The 6,219-nt window shown below is 44.9% G+C and overlaps 1 pseudogene; it reads right to left on the reverse strand.

Annotated features, from left to right (window-relative positions):
• Window positions 1-1,179: 1,179 nt before the first annotated feature.
• On the reverse strand, window positions 1,180-3,984 carry LOC122111169 (annotated as a pseudogene).
• Window positions 3,985-6,219: the final 2,235 nt, after the last annotated feature.

The following is a 6,219-nucleotide window of genomic DNA, read 5'->3' on the forward strand; positions in this document are numbered from 1 at the left end:
TAACTAGAATTCCTGCATGACCCATTGGGACTCGGTTTCAATATATATTTTGTGATGTACTAAGGACACTTGTCCTAAAGTCTACAAAATGTGTGTGTGTGTGTGTGTGTGTGTGTGTGTGTGGTGTAGCCAGTATTGGGGGCTGGAACTCAGCACCTGAGCACTGTCCCTGAGTGTGTTTTGCTCAAGGGTAGCACTCTACCAATTGAGCCACAGCAGCATGTCTAGCTTTTTCTGCCTAGATGGTACTGAGGAATTAAATCCAGGGCTTCACCCATGCTAGCTAGGCAAGCACTCTACCACTAAGCCACATTCTCAGCCCTATCAAGTATTTTTTTAAACATATGACATAGGTTTTACTCTTAAATGATTTAGTAATATATAATAAGTTCTTAAGTCCTAGCATCTAGTCTTTTTTTTTTTTTTTTTGCCGGTCATGGTGCCTGAACTCTGGGCCTGGGCACTGTCCCTCAGCTCTTTAGCTCAAGGCTAGTGCTCTACCACTTGAGCCACAGTACCACTTCCAGCTTTTTCTGCTTATGTGGTGCTGAGGAATCGAACCCAGGGCCTCATGCATGCCAGGCAAGCACTCTACCACTGAGCCACCTTCCCAGCCCCATCTAGTCATTTTGATTAAGGTAAACTAATAGTAGGCCAAACAAGTACATTAGTATTCATTGCTCTAACACTTACCCAGAATAGACTCTTTAAGGCTGGCTGCTGCTTTGTACCAGTTACAAATCACCACTTACTACTTTTGTATAGAAAAAGCCCCTGACCATTTAGAAAGTGTGAGGGAAAACATTGCTTGATCCCTTCTTTCTTCATAGGATTATACTTTTTTGTTTGATCCTATTAAAATCTAAGAAAATCTACCCCAAGTAATTGTAACCCCTCTGTAAAGTATTTTCACAATAAACATAAAAAAAAAAGAAAAGAAAAAGGTGACACTAATACATTCCTTGAGCTGAAAACAGACAATATACACTTATTAAATTCCTGAAAATTAGAGGTAAATAGATGGCCCTTTGAACAAATACCAAATTTATTCAAAGGACCTAGACTGAATACTCTGCAAAAAGTTCAGGGACCTACAACAGTGTCCAGAAATGATGGAATGTCTCCCAGAACAGAGGGGAGGGCGTCTACACACCACCCATAGAAGGAGCTTCTCCTGTCCTATCCATGGATGTGACAGTGCTTGTAGATTTCTGATTGGATGTCACACACAAAGGCCAAGAGGGTTTCTAGAACTTCCTCCCTGTTCTGCCGGAAGTCATTCTAGAGGATGCTCATCTTCTCCTTGGTCTCCTCCTAACTGCTGCAGCTGCCATGGGATCCCAGTGCCCAGCTTCCTTGGCCTTGAACTCTATCTCCCTCTGCAGGCCGTGCTGTGCCATTTCAGCCTGGGCTTCCCTCTGGCCTGCCTCACCCTTTGGTTCTTTAGTTTGTGGATCTTGGACACCTTCTCCATGGCATGCATCTCAGCCTGCAGCAGCTGCTGAATCCCCTGTCCACAGTGGAGGGGACGCAGAGGCAGAGCAAAGGCCCTACTAAGTATTATGCTGTATCTTAGCTAATTCATTCTCTGTATGCAGTCACAAAAGTAGCTGTGGATGACTGGGAATGAAGGCATTTGTATTAAGCCGGGATCTCTTTCTCCACTCCTTGGTTCATGCCAGTGACAGTGTTTAACGTTTGTCAGTTTGTAATGGGAGAATTTCCTTTTATTTATTTTTTGTTTTCTTTTTCCTTTTATTTTTTGTAGCTCGGAGAACACTGATGTATCATGTCAAACACAATGACTTTGCTCCTGAAGGCACAGTGTCCTGTCCTAACGTTTCCTGCAGTCTTGAGAGAGATGATTGCTGATGAAACACAAGTTGTAGATGTGAAGACAGACAGCAGCTCAGCCCATCTCAGCCATCCTGCACCACCTTCAGGATTACAGAGATTGTGGCCTTGGTGTTGAGTCTGGAGAACTGAAGTCTTTTTGTTTTTTTCTTGGTTAGTTGTGGTGCTTGAACTGTGGGCCTGATCACTGTCTCTGAGCTCTTCAGCTCAAGGCAAGCACTCTAAGACTTGAGCCACAGTTCATTTCTGGTTTTCTGGTGCTTAATTGGAGAATAGAGACTCAGGGACTTTCCTGCCCTGGCTGGCCTTAAACCATGATCCTCAGACCTTGCCTCCTGAGTACCTAGAATACAGGAGTGAGTCACTGGCCCCTGACTTTTTTTTTTCATACCTGAGGTTTGAATTCAGGGCTTGGGCTCTGTCGTTGAGCTACTGCTCCTGCTTCCTCCTCCTCCTCGTCCTACTCGTCCTCCTCCTCCTCCTCCTCTTCCTCCTCCTCCTCTCCTTCTTTCTTCTTCTTCTTTTTCTCAAGGCTAGCACTCTACTACTTCAGCCACAGTGACACTTCTGGCTTTTTCTGTGTATGTGGTACTGTGTTGTACCAAAGCTTCATGCATGCTAGGCAAGTACTCTACCACTAAGCAAAGTACTCTACCACTAAGCAACATTCACAGCCCCCAACTCTTTTTTATATTAAAATACCTACCAATAAACCTAACCAAGAAGAATAAAGACCTCTACCATGAAACAAAAGGAGTTGATGAGAAAGACCTCCCATGTTCATGAATGGGCAGAGTTAAAACTGTTGAGCTGCTTGGAATGGGTGGGTTTTTAGGAAGAGAAGTGGTGCTGTGGCTCAAAACAATAGAGCGCTAGCCTTGAGTACAAAAACTCAGAGACAGTGTCCAGACCCTCAGTTCAATTCCAGGACAACCTCCAGCCATCAAAAAAAAAAAAAAAAAAAAAAAAAAGGAAGAGAAGGGCAAGGAACCGGTTTGAATGAGCCTGTGTGAATCCTCTGTAGCTCTCAATTGGGTGCTCTTTGGCCATGAGGCGAGTAGGGTTAAGGATTAGAGTCTCAGCAATTGAATCTGGTGGTTTGGATAATTTGCATATCCCCAGTGCTGGGATTACAGGCATGTGCCATCACACCTGCTGGCCCACACTGCTTCAGGATCTGCCCTGAGTCTGGGTGAAAGTTCTGCCAAGCCCAGAGCCAGCTAAGCAAAGCTGCCCCTGCTTCCATGCTGACATCTCACAGCATGATGTCTACTCAAAGCAGCAAAGGCTGACACATTTCCCTAAAACAGGAGGTAAGAGGAGATCTTTTACTTATCTTTCTCTGTGACTCTGTCAGTGTCTTTATCTCTCCCTCCTCTCTCTCTCTCCATCTGTCTTGAACCTAGGGCTTCTTACAAACTGAGCTTGCTTGCCTAACTGGCACTCTACTACTAGAGCCACAAGTCGACCCCAGCCTTTTTACTGGTTACTTGAAGATGAAATCTCTCAGATTTTACTGCCCAGGCTGGCTTTGAACTATGATCCTCACATCTCAGCCTCCTCAGTAGCTAGGATTCCAAGTGTGAGCCAGCAGTGCCTAGCTGGTGCATATTTTTCTTAGTAATCTCAGTAAGATATGCTTCACATAAAATCTTTTTAATCCATCAGCATTAACTAATTCACAGTATTATAAAAATAAATCATATTATATTTCACTTAAATTGTATTAATATAGCATAAATTGTACTATTTTATTTGCATTACTATATATTTTCTCCTTTCTGGGGCTTGAACTGAGGGCCTTGGCACTGTCCCTGAGCTTCTTTGGCCCAAGGCTAGGCTAGCAGTCTACACTTACACCACCGTCCACTTCAGCCTTTTCTAGTACTTTATTGGAGATCAGAGTCTCATAGCTTTTCTTTTCAGAGCTGGCTTTGAATCACAAACCTCAGATCTGAACCTCCTGAGTGCCTAGGATGACAGCTGTGAGCCCCTGGCTGATTGTCATGATTATAAAGCTAACCACTCAGGAGGCTGAGTGCAGAGGTATCAAGGTTTGAGACCAGCCTGACCAGAAAAGTTGAAGAGACTCTTTCTCAGCAATTACGCGAAGATATAATAGGACTCCATGTGAGTGTCAACGGGGAGAGCAACAGCCTAGCAAGCTGGACACCTGAGTTCCAGCTCCAGAAACACCGCCCCTCCACGGCCCGGCCTTCAGAGGGCTGGTGACGCCCTCTAGCGTCGCGGCTCCCGCACAGCCCTGGTTACCAGCTTTGCAGTGCAGTTGCTGGGCAGATGCCAGCTTCATTTTCACTATGGCCACTGCTTTCTCCACTGAGCTGGCAGGTCGGTTCCCGCTGACTTTAGACGCCCATGGCCCCCGCTCTCGCCTCCCCAACACTTCCAGCTTTTTGGGAGTTAACTGGGGATAGAGGTCTTCAGGACTTCCTTACTGGGCTAATTCCAAACCACAATCTTCAGATCTCAGCCTCCTAGGTAACTAGAATTAGTGATGTGAGCCACCAGCACTTAGCTCAGACCTGAATGTTTTAGTCCTTATCAATAAATTAGATGTCAAGAAAAGCTTTGAGGGCTGGGAAGGTGGCTAGTGGTAGAGAGCTTGCCTTGAATGCATGATGCCCTGGGTTCGTTCGATTCCTTAGCACCACATAAGCAGGAAAAAAAAGCCAGAAGTGGCGCTGTGGCTCAAGTGGTAGAGTGCTAGCCTTGAGCTGAAGAGCTGAGGGACAGCGCCCAGGCCCAGAGTTCAGGCCCACGACTGGACTACCCCCCAAATAAAAGGCTTTAAATAATGATTTTACCACCCACGGGGCTACTGCACCTATTGAGAGTATGAACTGGAGTCGACCAGACTGGGATCCAAACCCACTTACTGAAAAGGGGTCTCATCTATTTGTTATTTCCTGTGGGAATTTTCTGGGGAAGCACAATACAACCTTATACCTCCAAATTGGTATAAGGCCCACAGACTGCCCAAAATTGCACAAATTTCAATTGATGAGAAAAACTGAGCATAATGCCAGCCATATACAAAGCAATGGATACCTATGCCTTGAAAGGGCTGTATTTATCCAAAGGTTTTCAAGTACCAAAGCTGACATCTTTCTGCCTCAGAACTATTGTAGGTTTTTTGTTTGCTTTGGGTTTTTTTTCCCCATCTGTTCTGAAGCTTGAACTCATGGTCTGGGGACCAACCCTGAGCTCTTTTGCTTAGGTTAATGTTCTACCACTTTGAGCCACAGCAGTACTTGGATTTTCTTATAGTTCCTTCGAGATGTGTCTCGTGGACTTTTCTTCTTGGACTGGTTTTGAATGGTGATTCTCAGATCTCAGCCTGCTGAGTAGCTAGGATACTGGGCATGATCCACCGGAGCCAGGCTTCAGCACTTACATAGTTCTAAATACATAGTTCTAAATTGATAACAAACACCTACAACAAAAAGCTGGAGTTATATCGCCATCATGTGGTCATATTTGGAAACTACAGGCCTGAATAGATTAAAACTATGCTCTGGGACATTTCTGTTTATCTTCTGTGTTCATTTTCATTAAACATCTCCTTCCACTTAGAAAAATGTCAGAGATTTGAAATCTGGCTTAATTGTAGAATGCTTGCTAACATGCATGCAGCCCTGGATTTGATTCCTCCTACCACACAGAAAAAGCTGGAAGTTGCCCTGTGGCTCAAGGAGTGGAGTACTAGCCTTGGACAAAGAAGCTCAGGGACAGGCCCTGAGTTCAAGTCCCAGAACTCGCAAAGAAAATGTCAGTTGAGGGTTGGTGAGTTATGCCAAAAGTGCAATTGTGGCTCAAAGTGCTCTAGCACTAGCTTTGGGTGAAAAAGCTCAGGGACAGTGCTTAAGCCCGGAGTTCCAGCCCAACAAGTGACAAAGAAAATCACTATCAACGTCAGTAGTGTAGATCCTGCCTATACTCCTACCTACTCAGGAGGCTGAAGTCTCAGAATCATGGTTTGAAACCAGCACTGACAGAAAATTCTCTGGGATTCTCCTTTTCCAAAAGTAGGAATTGAACCGTGGCTCAAGTGGCACACTAACCCTTACCTAGAACAAGCTTAGGGGAAGCACACAGCCATGAGTTCAAGATCCAGGACTGGAAGCATACAGAAATCCCTCAAGTGAGAATCTTTTCTTCAGACCTCTTCTCAAAGATGCAACTCAGCAAATCCCAGATATCTGGCAGTCCACAGAACACAGGTAAGATCAAACCCCAGGGACTTTGCACAAGAGGATCTTTACGTTACCAACACTTTCTCTAGATATCCTCTTGGGAAATTTTGTCACAAGTCTCAAAAATTCCCTCCCAGGTCATGATGAACAC

The sequence above is a fragment of the Dipodomys spectabilis genome, unplaced genomic scaffold, assembly GCF_019054845.1.
Source record: "Dipodomys spectabilis isolate Male_0828 unplaced genomic scaffold, ASM1905484v1 ptg000085l, whole genome shotgun sequence".
In the NCBI taxonomy this organism is placed as follows: Eukaryota; Metazoa; Chordata; class Mammalia; order Rodentia; family Heteromyidae; genus Dipodomys; species Dipodomys spectabilis.